At 40.0% G+C, this 15,086-nt stretch overlaps 1 protein-coding gene across 4 annotated transcripts in view; it reads right to left on the reverse strand.

Moving 5' to 3' along the window:
- Nucleotides 1-8,304, reverse strand: part of ZBTB5 (zinc finger and BTB domain containing 5) — a 21,896-nt gene extending 13,592 nt beyond the window's left edge. For 2 of the 4 annotated variants that reach the window (XM_031677311.2, XM_072959745.1), the window contains exon 1: nucleotides 6,695-7,726. The gene's annotated coding sequence lies outside the window, so the exon portion shown is untranslated. The other 2 variants (XM_006204087.2, XM_072959747.1) reach the window with 2 other exon arrangements.
- Between the last annotated feature and the right edge of the window lie 6,782 nt (nucleotides 8,305-15,086).

Below are 15,086 nucleotides of genomic sequence, written 5' to 3' on the forward strand. Positions count from 1 at the left end.
CCCATGAGGCACATAATTCTGAACTAAAGACTACCATCACTTTTCAGATAACTTTTGTAAAATATATCTTAATTGTATTTTTTAAAGTACCAGTCACAATATGGTCTCGGGTTGCAGCAACAGAAACTGATTCTAACTAACTTAAGGATAAAAATAAGTTGCTGAAAGGTCACTGGTTTGCTCCCAGAACTGATGGGAAGATTGGGCACCTGAGCTTGAACTGGGCAACAGGAATAATCCGGCCAGAAAGCTGTCTCTGTCCGTGCTGGACACAGCTACTAAGGCAAGAACGCTGACTCTACAGGGGATCTAGTCTCCCCCTTCCCTTCACAACTGTTACTTAGTTTTGATTCTTGAAAATCTTTTTTAATATTATGTGAGATGAAATGTGAAGTACACCTGAAGTAACTGTGCTGCGTACTGAAATACAACGTTGTCTCGAGGGAAAATACTTGTGTAACTTTTCAGTTGTAAACTGAACTAATTGTTTTAATCAAGCACCATTTTTATTTGGAAGAACAAATGACAAACTATGGTTATTCAGTCTTGACTATTTGCCAGATATTTTTTTGAAAATGAATGAAAAGAGCTTGTCATTTCAATGAAGACAATTTACAGTACTTGTTGTCTATGGTAAAATTTGAGCTTTCAACAGGGAAGGTAATAGCTCAGTGGTAGAGCACATGCTTAGCATGTACAAGGTCCCGGGTTCAATCCCCAGTACCTCCATTCAAACATGTAAGTAAGTAAATAAATAAATAAACCTAATCCTCCCCCTAAAATACATAAAATTAAATTTAAAAATCTATTAAAAAGCTGTTTAAAAAAGTAAGCAAACAAACAAAATAGATAACTATGTGAGGTGACAGATATGTTAATTAGCTTGATTGCAGTAATCATGTCACAATATATGTAGACATCAAAACCTCATGCTGGACACCTTAAATATATAAATTTTATTTTTATCAATCATACTTCAATAAAGCTGGAAAGAAAGAAAACAAACAAACAAAACCCAGAGAACAAAAAAAGTATATCACAACACACTGAATATAGAAGCAGGTATGAGACTCCACCTACCTTCTATTAAACCAGACAGTAAAGAGATTTGCAAAAAATATTAAGAACAATGCCACTGTGAGCATTCTTGGTGCCCAGATCCTGATTTCAAATACTATTCTCTAAAAAAAGGAACCCAGTCTAGAACTGGGGCAGGAAATACACAAGATCAGCCTGCAGCATCTTATAGAGCCAGACAGTAAGAAAGTGCTTAAAACAACAAACAGACGTCATAATGGCAGTATGTGAAAGGGGCACAGGACCCAATAGGAGCCAGAGCTCCCAAAGGCCAAAGCGGGACAATTGAGCAAAGACAAATAGTACTGGATTATAACCTAAAATATACAATAAATATCCGTAAGTCCATACTGATATAAATGATTAGAAAAATAAATGGGAGAAGAGACAAACCTCCTGTGCAGACAGATTCCACATAATTTATGTAGATACTCTGCCCTTAAGGAGAAGGAGTGTAACTCTCCACTCCTTAGGGTGAGCTGTGCATAGGGACTTCCTTCCGGAGCACAGGATGAAAAGGAGGGGAGAGGAGTAATTTCACCATGGAAAAATCTGACAACACTATCTCAGACAGGTGACCAAGGCAACATGGCCGGGAGTAAGTCATGCTGACAGCGTGCACCTTGGTCCGCATCACACGATGATATGGCGAGAATAGTACTTTACCTCTGTATCTTCCCCTAAAAAAACCGTAACCTTAGTCTAATCATGAAAAAGAAATCAGACAAATCCTAATTGAGGGACATTCTACAAAATACCTGACAAGTACTCCTCAAAACTATCAAAGTCACTGAAAACCAGAAAAGTATGAGAAACTGTCATAGTCAAGAGGAGCCTAAGCGGACAAAATGACTAAATGTAATGTAGTATCCTGGATGAGATCTTGGAACAGAAAAATGGCAAGAGGTAAAAAACTGAGGAAACCTGAATAAAGAATTGACTTTAGTTAATAATGAAGTATCAATAATCATTAATTAATTATAACAAATGTATCGTACTAACACAAGATGTTAATAATAGGGAAACCTGGGTGTGGGCATATGAGAACTCTATCTTCGCATTCTGTAAGTCAAAACTGTTCTAAAAAGTAAAGTTTATTTTTTTTAAATGCCACGATTTTCACTAAATATTTGTTTTGGAAAATACTTAATTTTCATAAAAATATGTTATTTATGCTAACATGTAATGGGTTATTACTTTCAATAAATACTTAAATTTCTCCCTCCATTTTATTTTCTAATATGTTAGATACTGATTGTGCTAACTCACAAAAGCCCTTCGGAGTCATCAATAATTGTTAAATGTGTACAGGAATTCTGAGGTCAAAAAGTCTGAAAACCTCTGAAGTAGGTAAATTTCACATATATGGAAAATGCATGTACGTGGGATCTCATTCTTCAAAGATACTGGATCAATGAGACTTTAGTGTAAAGGCGGCCTTTGATTTATACATATATTGTGCTACTCAAGTTTGTGAAAGAAATCCCTCAGCATTTTCTCAGTAATATTACCTTCCAAAATCACTCACAAAGTATGCCTTTAACTTGTCACTACAGTAGCAAACTGTCAGTAGCACTGTACCACACTCACCACTGTACTTCTGTTAGTTGATGAAAGGGTTGAATGCCTCCTAAGAGCCAGGTCCTGTAGGTACTTGACATGTATCTCTTATAGATGATGCTCAAGCAGTGACTGTCATCCCCGTGTCTGGGGCCAACATCACCCAACTAGTACAGTAAGTGAAGGAGAAGAGACGTGAACCTAGGTCCAACCACAAAACTTCACTTTGCAGTATGGGAGCAGCCCCTAGGGAGACATGAGCCCAGTGGCGGATGACAGGATGTTCAGAGGAGAGACAGTATGCAGATACTAGTGTGAGCACAGGTGAGGAATAAGGAGTAGGAGACTGGAGGGAGTAAAGAGATAAAGCTGAAAAGCAGGGTCAGGTCAAAGGCTGAAAGTGAGAGTGAAAAGACAGGTGTGTAAAATGACAGCTAAGGGAATGCAATTAGAGCAAGGGTTTTCAAAGAGCTGGCAGGAAGGGCTTCTCTTCTCTTCCTCAAATCCTTCCTTGTCACTGATGCCACACACCACCGCCATAGACCACACTGCCAAGCCTTCACCACTGCCAACAGACCCCAGTTTGGAAGGTCAGGAGGGTGTGAGATAATCTTTGCCTTTTCCTCCTGCTGGTCCTTGCCACTGGCTCCTCCCAACCCTGCCTTCCATGAGGCTGGTGCCAAACAAGAATGAGAGAGCAGAGCTTTGGGTAGAAGAGGGGCTGGGAGACAGAACGCATTCCTGCTGGCAGGGTCACCTGTTATGAGGGAAGATCCTGGTCTGCCCAAGCCTGTCAGGGAGGTCAGGCTGCCCAAGCCTGCGTCAGTCAGGGTGGAGGCCCAGCAGCAGAATGCTGTCTGAGAGACAGGCATGCCCAAGACAGTCAGTTACAAGACAGTCTGACAGCACTGCACTTCAACGTCAAAACAATTTACGACAAACTTCACTGCTTTATCCTGCTTAGAATTTTACACTTGCACTTTAACTGTCCTAGAAATTTCCCTTTCTTGGGTACTATATTTTTCTGAAATTTAAAATAAATAGCCAGCTAGCTGATTATCTAGATAAAATAACATCTGTAGCCAGTAAACGCTTTAAAGATCACACAAACTTCACAAAGTTATGCAAAAACTATAGAAACCGTCTATCAATGGCATCTTTTCACTGCTTATAAATTTCAGACTAAATCTATCTTAACATCTATTTAGTAAGTCTAAATATATTTTCCTTCTGATATTTAAAAAATGTTGCCTGACACTCATCCCAATTGCCCCCACCACACACAACCTTTTCAGCAATTTTTTAAAATAGCTTTTATTGCCTTTTACCCCTGACAGATCAAGATAGGTATTTCCTAAGGAAAAAACTAAACTTTTATCAAGAAGAAAGCAATGCCAGAGCACTGCAGACACTATTAATGATAGTGACTTTCCAGGAGAGAAGGTGAAAAATGGATTTAATCATTTATTATAACTAGTTTACTTTCAAAGCAGTATAATTTCTTCACTTCTGAATCACTTATCAAATCAATAGTGTTCAGCAAGTGACTGATACCTCACCAGCTAAGTCGCTACTGACGTTCTACTCAAAATAAAATATGACTTACATTACTAAGTGTGCTTAGATTTTTGTACCATCTGTGGATTCCTCTCAAAACTGAACCCCAAAACAGTGGGTTTTCTTCTTCCTGTCCTCCTTCCTCAAACCCTCTCTGCAGTAGACTCTTAAAACAGAAGGACTATAAAATTTAAGGTCTTGCATTTTTAGATGAAGACAGCTAAGCAAATTTTAAATTATAATTCATTGATTAAGATGTATTGAAAAATAATTACAGCAAGTTAACAATATCATGTACAGAAGAAAAGGGGGAGCAATTCACCCTAATCGTTTGAAACTTAAGAAGTTGAAAATAAAGCATGTGTAAGCTTGTTATCAAGCACACAAGAAAAGGGAGAGCAATTCACCCTAACCGTTTGAAACTTAAGAAGTTGGAAATAGAGCATATGTAAGCTTGCTATCAAGTACACAAAATAACACCAAGTATAGTTTCCACAGAGCAGATCCAATATACAATCATCCTTTAAAATTTGTCAAAGAAACAAAACAATACATTAATTTCCATGTATATATGGGAAAAAGTATTACTTCCAATAGGATTCCTTTCAATAACAAACTTTCTCCAGAGTACGAAGGCAGATTTGGAAAATTAACTGGTTACAATTAACAATGAATTGATTGGGTAAAAAATTCTTTTAACTGTACCAAGTTGCATTAAATCTTAAGATGCCAGTGATTATAAAATACAACATTTCATTTAACATTAGTGGGAAAAAAGCTGCCAATTAAGCTCCACATAATGCTTACTTATGGCATCCTGTCTTCAAGATTAAAATGTGGTTTAGGGAAATACTGGAACCTTAAACATACCACTCAAATAAGTCAGAATATCACATGGAAAATTAGCTACAGATAAAATAATCTTAGATACTAAGACAGTCATCTACCTATATTTCAGTAAAATGTCAGTACACCAGCACAATTCCTAATCTGTTTGAGCTGTCAGAAAGATAAATCAAAGCTTTTAGTAAATAGATGTATAATTAATCAAATGAAAGGTACCCCCCCCAAATTAGAATCTGGAGATTAAAAGCCACTATTCAGTGATGAAAATGATGAAAACAACTGTAAGAGCAATAATTCACTCAGAAACAGCTGATATTTAGCATATGAGAAGTTCACGTCATACTTAGACAAAAGGTACGTGTAGTGTTACACTCCATCCCACCTGCTACACCAACACAATCTGGCTCTCCTAGACAACATTCTTATTTGAGAACTGTTAAGTACAATATAAAAGGATGCACATGCTTATAACTGACAGGGGAAAAGTATTTGCTGACAACAAGTTTACATTAAAAAAAAACTTCAAGACTAACATGAAATCAATACCTTGGGTTTTTTTTTTCCTTTCCAAGGAGAAACTGAGGCAGACTCAAGATTCTGTGTCAGCACAACAGCAAGCTTTGTCATATCTCAGTGTACACGAAAGTTTAGTTAAAAAACTAGAGTTACCATATGATTCAGCAATCCCACTCCTGTGTATATATTGAAAGAAAACTCTAACTTGAAAAGATACATGCACCCTAATGTTCATAGCAGTACTATTTACAATAGCCAAGACATGGAAGCAACCTAAATGCCCACTGATAGATGACTGGATAAAGAAGTTGTGGTATATATATACACAGCAGAATACTACTCAGCCATAAAAAAGAATGAAATAGAGCCATTTACAGCAGCATGGATGGCCCTAGAGATTATCATACTAAGTGAAGTAAGTCAAAGACAAATAACATATGACATCACTTATATGTGGAATCTAAAAAAAAATGACACAAATGAACTTATTTACAAAACAGAAAGAGACTCACAGACATAGAAAATAAACTTATGGCTACCAGGGGGGAAAGGAGGGAGGGAGGGATAAATTAGCAGTTTGGGATTTGGAGATACTAACTACTGTATATAAAATAGATAAATAACAAGGTTCTACTGTATAGCATAGGAACTATATTCAATATCAATATATGTATGTATAACTGAATCACCATGTTGTACACCAGAAACTAACACAACACTGTATACCAACAATACTTCAATAAAAAAAGAACTCCAATTCAATAGAATTCATGCTAAGTACTTTAAATACTAAATATTTACATGCATTTCATATCCAAGTGATTTTTTAAATGACTTTAACATCTTGTGATAGTCTTTTGACAGTCTCTTTTGAGAGCAATGACACTAAGTTTAGGTAAACACCCACTCTGAGATGTTCTTCTTCCAAATCTTACTTTCAGAATTTTGCTGGACAACTCAAATAGCTAGAATATAGCTTGCCAGTATCCTCCGCTCACTATACCATGTTTTGACACAACTCTTAGGAGAGAAAAGCCAAATAAGAACACAAGTTGACTTCAGGACTCTTATTTGAAAGGTCCTGGCTCATTTTTTAGCAAAACGCAAGGGCCCAGAACAGGTCCTCAACCAGTCTTACCTGGCAGATCACCAAGCTGACAGTGGTGGTGGGGCCGGTCTTCCCAAGTTTCCTAGGATTTCCAGAGAGGACTAAAGCAATAATGGAAGGCCTTCCCTTCGTTTGGAGGCTTTTCTCTAAAATTCTCTCTCTCGTCTCCCCACCTAGTCTCTTTCTCCCACTTCTGCTCTTTTAGCTTACCATCCTCACCACCTTAACCACCCTCACCACCTCAATCGTAACACTTTACCGAATGCAGTTTCTCCAGAAAATTATGAGGCACCAAGCCCACCTTCTTTTAATCGTCTAAGGCACACTAGCCCAGACAAGGATAACCAATGATGACTCAGGCACAGCATTCTCTTCAATCTCTAAAGAAAGATCCAATGTATGTAATATCATCTACCTACTACAATTGAAAAGTACATGAACATATTTTGGAAATATTTTTGCTTCAATTCTTGAAGGTGAATGGTTTCTTACTTCCATTCATTCAAATTAACCAGAACCTGAGCATACTGCTTCGTAATCAAGACTTTACTGCAGTTTTACCTAAAAATTTTTCTCCACATTAAGCACCGAGGATTTGTGTCCTCTTCAGAAACTAGCTTCCACAGTACCCTCCACTATGCCAGAAATACAGATTGACTTTAACAACAAATGGCCTTTTTTGGAAGGTAAAAAACCAACCGTCGACCCCCACCTTAATTCACTACCTAATGTTAACATTTACATACAAATCTGTATGTCCTCCAAACAAGGGGAGGGGGGAAGGCTGTTCTTACCACAGCATCCCCCACAGCTTCTAGCACAAGCGTGGAAGCAGTGGGTATTCAATGAAAGCCTGCAAACACTTTAGTCCTCTGATAAGTTGGCATTCCAAAACACTGGCTCCACCCCTCCAGGGTCAGCCATCGGTTCCCGATTCCAGACCTCCTTGGCCTTGCTCCGGTGAAATGAAACCTCGTCGCTCAAAGAGACCCAGGATGGGGGCAAGGGAGCCACCCGACTTCATCCCGAAGACCCTCTATTCACTCCGCCAGGCTGTGGTCCCAGGCCTTTACCATCTGATCCCAGTAACCAACGCCGCCCGCCGCACATCCGAGGAGGCAAGAGCCCCCGCTCCACCCGGCAGACAGAGAGCCTGTCGTCGGGACACCGGAGACGCCTGCGCAGAAGAACACGCCTCCCACCCGCCTGGCCTCTCCGCTCCAAGGGTAACAATACCCCCTCAGAAAGACTGGCAGGGTAGGCGAGGTGGGGCACGGGTACGCGTCTGCGCGCGACCCGGAGCCTGGACGAAACCCTGCTCGCGCCGCCCACCCAGCTCCCCCAGAGCGCAACCGTCTCCACGTGAGCGCGCCCGCGCGCGCCACCACCACTCGCGTTGACAGGGTCGCCTCACCTGAGCCGGGCTCCGCCCCCCTTCTCGCTGGAGGAGGCGGTGACCCTTCTCCTATTCGACCCGACAGCGTCGGAGGAGGCGAGAACGTCCAGGCTGGCCCCCCCGGGATGGGATTTCCTCCTCCTCCCGCCCACCCGGCCTCTCGTCCCCCCGCTCCTTCAGCGCGTTCGCCGCCTCTCTCTGAGAACACCGCGGCGGCGGCCGGCAGTAAACGGAAGTGACGCAACGCGAGGTCGCCTACTCCGCAGCTTTCCTCCTCCCCTCCGGCCGAGCTGCAACCAATTAGAAGTGGAGGGGGCGGGGCCGGGGCAGAAGGGCAGCCAGCTGGCGTGCGGAATCCGGAGCATTTACTCGGCCCTCGGAACACCGACCAATCCGCTGCCCGGGAGCTTCGCTGTGTTTACTACGGACCGAATCCGTGAGCGCTGCGACCAATCATGGTTTGCCTTACAACACGTAAAACTGTTATCAAACGACTTTTAAGGCGGGATTTATCACTAAGCGGCACTGGGTTTGGACTATAGAAAAGCGACTGTGCGCGGAAGCCAATCCAGACGGGTTGTGATTGAGGCCAGCGGCTTTTCCGCCTAGTGCCACCAATCACAACCGCGACTGCCTGAGGTGTGAGCGAACTGCGAGGTGAGCCCGCAAGGTGGTGTGTCTCCCCACTGGCTGGACCTGGATTGCCCACACTCGCGGCGCCCGGCCCGTCGGTAACCCCGGGTTCTCTCTTCGATGCGAATTCCCCTCGCGAGACCCACGCACATACTCTGATTTCGAGGTTGAGTTCCCACCTCGTAGGCTTTGGAAAAAATAAAATGAATTCCAAGACGCCATTTAGATTGAATTAAGCCAAAATTCTAAGCTAAAGACGCTGAGCCGAAAATGCTGTCCCTCCGACGGCGGTTGGGTCCGACGCCGCCCCTCGTCAAGTCCCGGTGGCGACGTCTCGAAACGCTGGGGCCTGAGGAGTCTGCCCAGCGGCTGCCCATTCCAGCTCCCGGCTCCCTGCTTGCACTTTGCTCCGCATTCCGTGCCGCAGGTCAGCTAAGCCTGTAGTTTCCAGAACTGACCCTCCACAGAACAGAATTGGAAATAAGAAAAGTCGCGGACTTTGGTGGGACGCTGTCAGAAAAGAGCCAGCTCCAGGCTGCTCCCGGACTCCCAGGTGCAAGTTCCGATGGAGAGCCCAAGCCCCAAGGGACACCGGCCCGAGGGCCTCCGAGGTCGCTGGGCCCTGTGGCAGGGATGAAGCCCTCCTTCCCCGGTGAAGAGGAGAGAAGGAAGCCCGTAAGGGGCCTTGCCCGGTGGGAGCTGTCCGGGAGCTCGGCGTGGCTCCGGAGACAAAGGCAGGCTGGGAAAAGCCGCTCGGGTTTTTGGGGGTGGCAGTGGGGGCGGGACTATCTTAAGAAGGGAACACCCCACTTCAGAACTTAACACTCAGTTATCATTACAGCTGATCCATCCCTCCAGACCAGGTTGGAAATGTTGCCTTTGGGGGTGGTTTTCTTTAAGTCGGATGGTAAATTCTGTTACGATTCCCTGACATTTTATAGCCCTTACACATGTAGATTACGCCCGCTAGATTGGGCGATTAAAAAAAAAAGTAATGCTGACAATAAACCAGGCAATGTGAGGGGTCCTTTAACATACGTGACTCTTAGAAACATACTGTAAACTCGATGTTATCTCAGATTTACAGGCAAAAATTAAAAAGATTTGTATGTGCAGGACTTAAGAGAGTGTGTGAAAAAAGCCCCATCCTATATTGTTGTTGGGAGTATCATTGCCACTCTCTGAAGGTAACTTCGTATCTTCATATTTTAAATTATGCATTCATTCCCCTACAGCTGGCAATTCCTTTACAGAAATTCTACTTAAATAAAGAAGTGCGGAAAAATAAGTAGGAGACTCTTGATCACAGCTTTAGTAGTGAAGGAAAAAAGAAACAATGTGCATCTATTGAGGATTACAATACATTGATATACAGTGTATATGTATTATTGCTCCTTTATCATTAATGGTCCCATATACATACAAAACAAAACCAGTAAAAATCTGTATGTGGATGTACACATAAAAGTTTGTAAATGTATGGCCAAGTCTGAAAGAATACTATCAAACTGTTCACAAAAATTATTTCAATGAAGGGAAGTTGGGAGAGGGTGCTAAGGAAACATTTTAAGAATGAGGAAAGAGAAAGAAAGAAAATTACAAAACATTACTGAAAGAAATCAGAGAAGAATAAATGGAGACACATTCCATGTTCATGGATTGGAAGACTGAAGTTAATACTATTAACACATCAATACTACCCAAAGCAAACTACAGATTCAGTGAAATCACTGTAAAGAATCCCAGTGGTGTTTTGCCAAAACAGAAAAACCCATCCTAAAATTCATATGGAATCTCAAGGGATCCCAAATAGACAAAACTACCCTGAAAAAGAACAACAAAGCTGGAGGACTCAAATTTCCTGATTTCAAAACTTTCTATAAAGCCACAGTAATTAAAACTGTGGTAGTTGCACAAAGACAAACATGCAGACCAGTGGAATGAAACAGAGAGCCCAGAAATAAACTCTTGCATTTAATTATGGTCAAATGATCTTTGACAAGGATACCAAGACCATTCAATGGGGAAAGAACAGTCTTTTCAAATGGTGCTGAGGAAACTGGATATCCACAAGCAAAATAATGAAATTGGACCCTTAACACCACATACAAAAAATTAACTCAAAATGGATCAAAGACCTGAATGTGAGACCTAAAGCTATAAAAACTCTTAGAATAAAACATAAGACAAAAGCTTCATGACATTGGATTTGGCAATAATTTCTTGGCTATGACACAAAAGACACAGACAACAAAAGAAAAAACAGACAAATTAGACTTTATGAAAATTATAATTGTGCATCAAAAGACAATAGCTACAGAGTGAAAAGGCAACCCACAGAATGGGAGGAAATATTTGCAAATCATATATCTGAATAAAGGATTGCAATCCTAATATAAAAGATTAATATCCAAAATATATAGAGAACTAAAACTCAAAAAGAAAAAAAACCCTCAAAAATGGGCAAAGGACTTGAATGGACATTTCTCCAAAGAAGATACACTAATGGCCAATAAGCATATGAAAAGATGTTCGACATCTCTGATCATTAGGAAAATGCAAGTTAAAAGTATAAGATACCACCTCACACCTATTATGATGGCTACTATCAAAAAAATTAAAAATTAAAAGTGTTGGCAAGAATGTGGAGAAATTGGAACCCTTGTGCACTGTTGGTAGGAATATAATATGCTACAGCCTCTATGGAAAACAGTAAGGCATTTTTCTCAAAAAATTGAAAGTGGAATTACCATATGATCCAGCAAGTCCACTTCTGCATATATACCCACAATAATTGAAAGCAGTGTCTTAAAGAGATATTTGTACACCCATGACATTGTTCTTAATAGCTAAACATGGGAACAACCCAAGTGTCTATCAATGGAAAAATGGATAAGCAAAATGTGGTTGTATACATACAATGAAATTTTATTCAGCCTTAAAAAGCAAGGTAATTCTGACACATGCTACAACACGGATGAAACTTGAGGACATGCCAGTTGAAATAAGCCAGCCACAAGAAGACAAATACTGTATGATTCCGCTCATCTGAGGTGCTTAGAGTAGTCAGAATCATAGAAACAGAAAATAGAATGGCGATAGCTGGGGATTGCTGAGGTGGGAGTGGAGTTATTGTTTAATAGATACAGACTGTCAGTTTTACAAGATGAAAAGAGCTTTGGAGATGGATGGTGGTGATGGGTTGCTTAATGCTTTGAATGTATTTAATACCACTAAACTGTACACTTAAAATAGTTAAAATGGTAAATTTTATATGTGTATTTTACAATAAAAAAAACTATTTGCTACTGAAACATGAATAGATAAATCAATGGTTCAAAATAGAGGGTCCAGAATAGACCTAAATATATAAGAGAATTTAAAGTATGAAAAAGTTGGCATTTCAAATCCGTGGAAGGAACATAGTTTCATTTTTAAGAGGTGAAACTGGGAAGTCTTTGGGGGAAAAAAATACATTGAATACCTACCTGACTTCTTATCACAAATGTATTATTAAATGAATTAAATATTAACATATTTCAAAAACTAAACTATAAAAGAAGAATAAAACATGGAACAGGCTGTCCATAATAAAACTGTTTTAGATATGAAGACATAAATAGGTTGAATAAAATGAAAGAAAAAGATATATCATGCAAATCAGAAGAAAGTCATAGTGACTATGTTAATATCAGCTAAAGTGGACTTCAGGGCAAGGTATATATTATGAGAGATAGAGGACAATTCTAGTGATAGAAGGGTTAATTCATCAAGGAAAGGTGACAAGCCTGAATGAGTATGATCCTAGTAACAAAGCTTCAGAACAAAGGCAATAAAACTGACAGAGCTGACAAGGGAAGTTCTAGAGACTTTATTAGTATCCACCCTTGAGTGTGCCTTTTTCCATTTTTGTGTGCCTCTTAGGAAGTTAATTCCTGAGGGCAAGGATAATGTATTTTCATTCTTAAATATTCCCAAGTGCCTTGGATAGTGTTAGGAGACAGAACTAGGATTTTTAAAAGATCTGAAAATATTTTGGAGAAAAATTTTATAGCGTGTATTAATCTTTTTTTAAACGTTCATGCTCTTTGATTCATTTATTCAAGTCCTAGGACTCTATCCAAAGGAATCCATCCAAAAAAGCAGTTTTATGCTTTAAAAGCTTGCTGAAATGTTGCACATAACAGTGAAAACATTGGGAATAGCCTAAGTATTCAGCGAGAGAATTGGATATACAAACTCTGTGGTAACATTCAATGTACTGTCATGTGAGATTTGGGAAAATGCTTACAAGATTATGTTGAATTTTTTAAAAGGAGGATACAAAATTGAATACAATATTAATTACACCAGTTATATAAATATACACAGAAAATATAGAAAAAATAAAAATGTTAACAATGTTTGCTTTTCGGTGGGGCAGGGATTATGTGTTACTATAATTGCATTCTTTATATTTTTCTTTGTTTTTCCCAATATTGGACATCAAATATGTTTGGTTTGATATATTTTTTAAAAATCTAAGAAATGTTATTAGGGAAAATTAACGTACCTGAAAAGTCTGAATTTAATGCAATTAAATTTAACAGGCCTTCATTTAAGGTCTGAATCTGTTTTTAAAAAATTGCAGAGGTGATGTGACTTAGCAGAAGCAAAGTCAAAAATTTTTGTTTATTTTTGGGGGTGTAGTAATTAGGTTTATTATTTATTTTTAGAGGAGTTTCTGGGAATTGAACCCAGGACCTCCTGCATACTAAGTATGTGCTCTACCACTTGAGTTACACCGTCCCCCACTAAACATTTTTATTTATTGTTAATCCTAAATAAGGTAACTGAACAGTATAGATGCTTAGAATAAAAGCACATATTGGTTTCATTAGAAGAGGTATGGCAAGTAGCACGAAGGAGGTGATGGATCCTCTTTCTTCTGTGTTGCCCAGCCTAGAGCTAATGTATTGATCTGTGTGGGGCCGCACAGTGTGAGAAGCATAAAGATATATTGGTGTGCGTCTGGCAGAGGTGACCAAGATAAGGACAGACCTAGAAATTTTGATGTGGGAAATAGCTGAAGGGCTGGAAGGAGTTGCTGAGAAGAATAGGTTCAGATAAAAGGAAAGCATGATTAGAATAGTCAGGTTTTTGAAGGGCTCAGCAGAGGAGTTGGTCTTGCTCTCTGTGGCCCTGGACAGCAGAACTGGAACTGCAGGGGAAGCTAAAAAGGCAGATTCGGCCTTGTAAAGAATGAGTCATTCATGTCTATAGGTAAGCAAGCAAAGTCTGCGTCAGGGATATGAAGGAAGAGGAAGGGAAGGAGAGTGAGACAAACCAGAAAAGAGAGAAAGGGATAAAAAAAGAAAGACAGGCAGAAGAAACAGTTTTGAGAGCTCGATGTGAGTACAACAAACACGCAAACACGCTGGGATCTGCCCTGCCGTTTAGATCTCTGCTAGTGATATCCTGAAACGCCAGCAGATGGAGATATTACCCCAGGAAAGGAGGACTCTGTCTGCCCCCTCGCCCCCCCAACCCTCCCATTCCTTACTTTAAAAAAAATCAAGTTTTCTTTCTCCGAAAAATAGTGCTGAGAGAGAATTCCAGAAGTCTCTGAATTTCCAAACTAAATTTATAGCAAATATTTTATGGTAAATCCTGCCTGTGATTATCCCTGACTCTAATTTACAAGAGGTCACTATAGCTTTTGGCATTTCGGTCACAGCCTGGGTAGGGCCCTCTCCATCTTACTCCATTTCAGTTATACATACATGTGTGTCTATGTATATGGTGTTTGTGTGCTTAGAATCATTATTAAATAATTTATAGGGTATACTACATTCCCCCTCCCCAATCACCTTGCCATTAATACTTTCCTTCTCCTGATAGAATCTCTGTCACTTTGAATTCTTGCCTGTGGTAATTCTGGGAGGTTTTGCTCTCAGCCCGCATGTCATATCCTTTACTCTTCCATCCAGCTATAAAGCGGCCAACTCTGAGGGTTTTCAGACTTTGATAAAGATGTACATTAAAAGGGAAAGCCAATAGAATAGATAAACAAGATTATACTGGATAGCAGAGGGAAATATATACAAGATCTTGTGGTAGCTCACAGCCAAAAAGAATGTGACAATGAATGTATGTATGTTCATGTATAAATGAAAAATTGTGCTCTACACTGGAAATTGACATTGTAAACTGACTATAACTCAAAAAAAAGTTAAAAAATAAATTAAAATAAAATAAAATAAAAAGGGAAAGCCAAGAATCTTGTTAAAGTGCAGATTCTGATTCAGAAGATTAAACAGGGCTGGAGATTCTGCATGTTAACGAGTTCCCAGGTGATGTTGATGCTCTTGGCCCAAGGATCACACAACTTTGAGTAGCAAGGCCATACAATAT

Source organism: Vicugna pacos, chromosome 4, assembly GCF_048564905.1.
Source record: "Vicugna pacos chromosome 4, VicPac4, whole genome shotgun sequence".
Lineage (NCBI taxonomy): Eukaryota > Metazoa > Chordata > Mammalia > Artiodactyla > Camelidae > Vicugna > Vicugna pacos.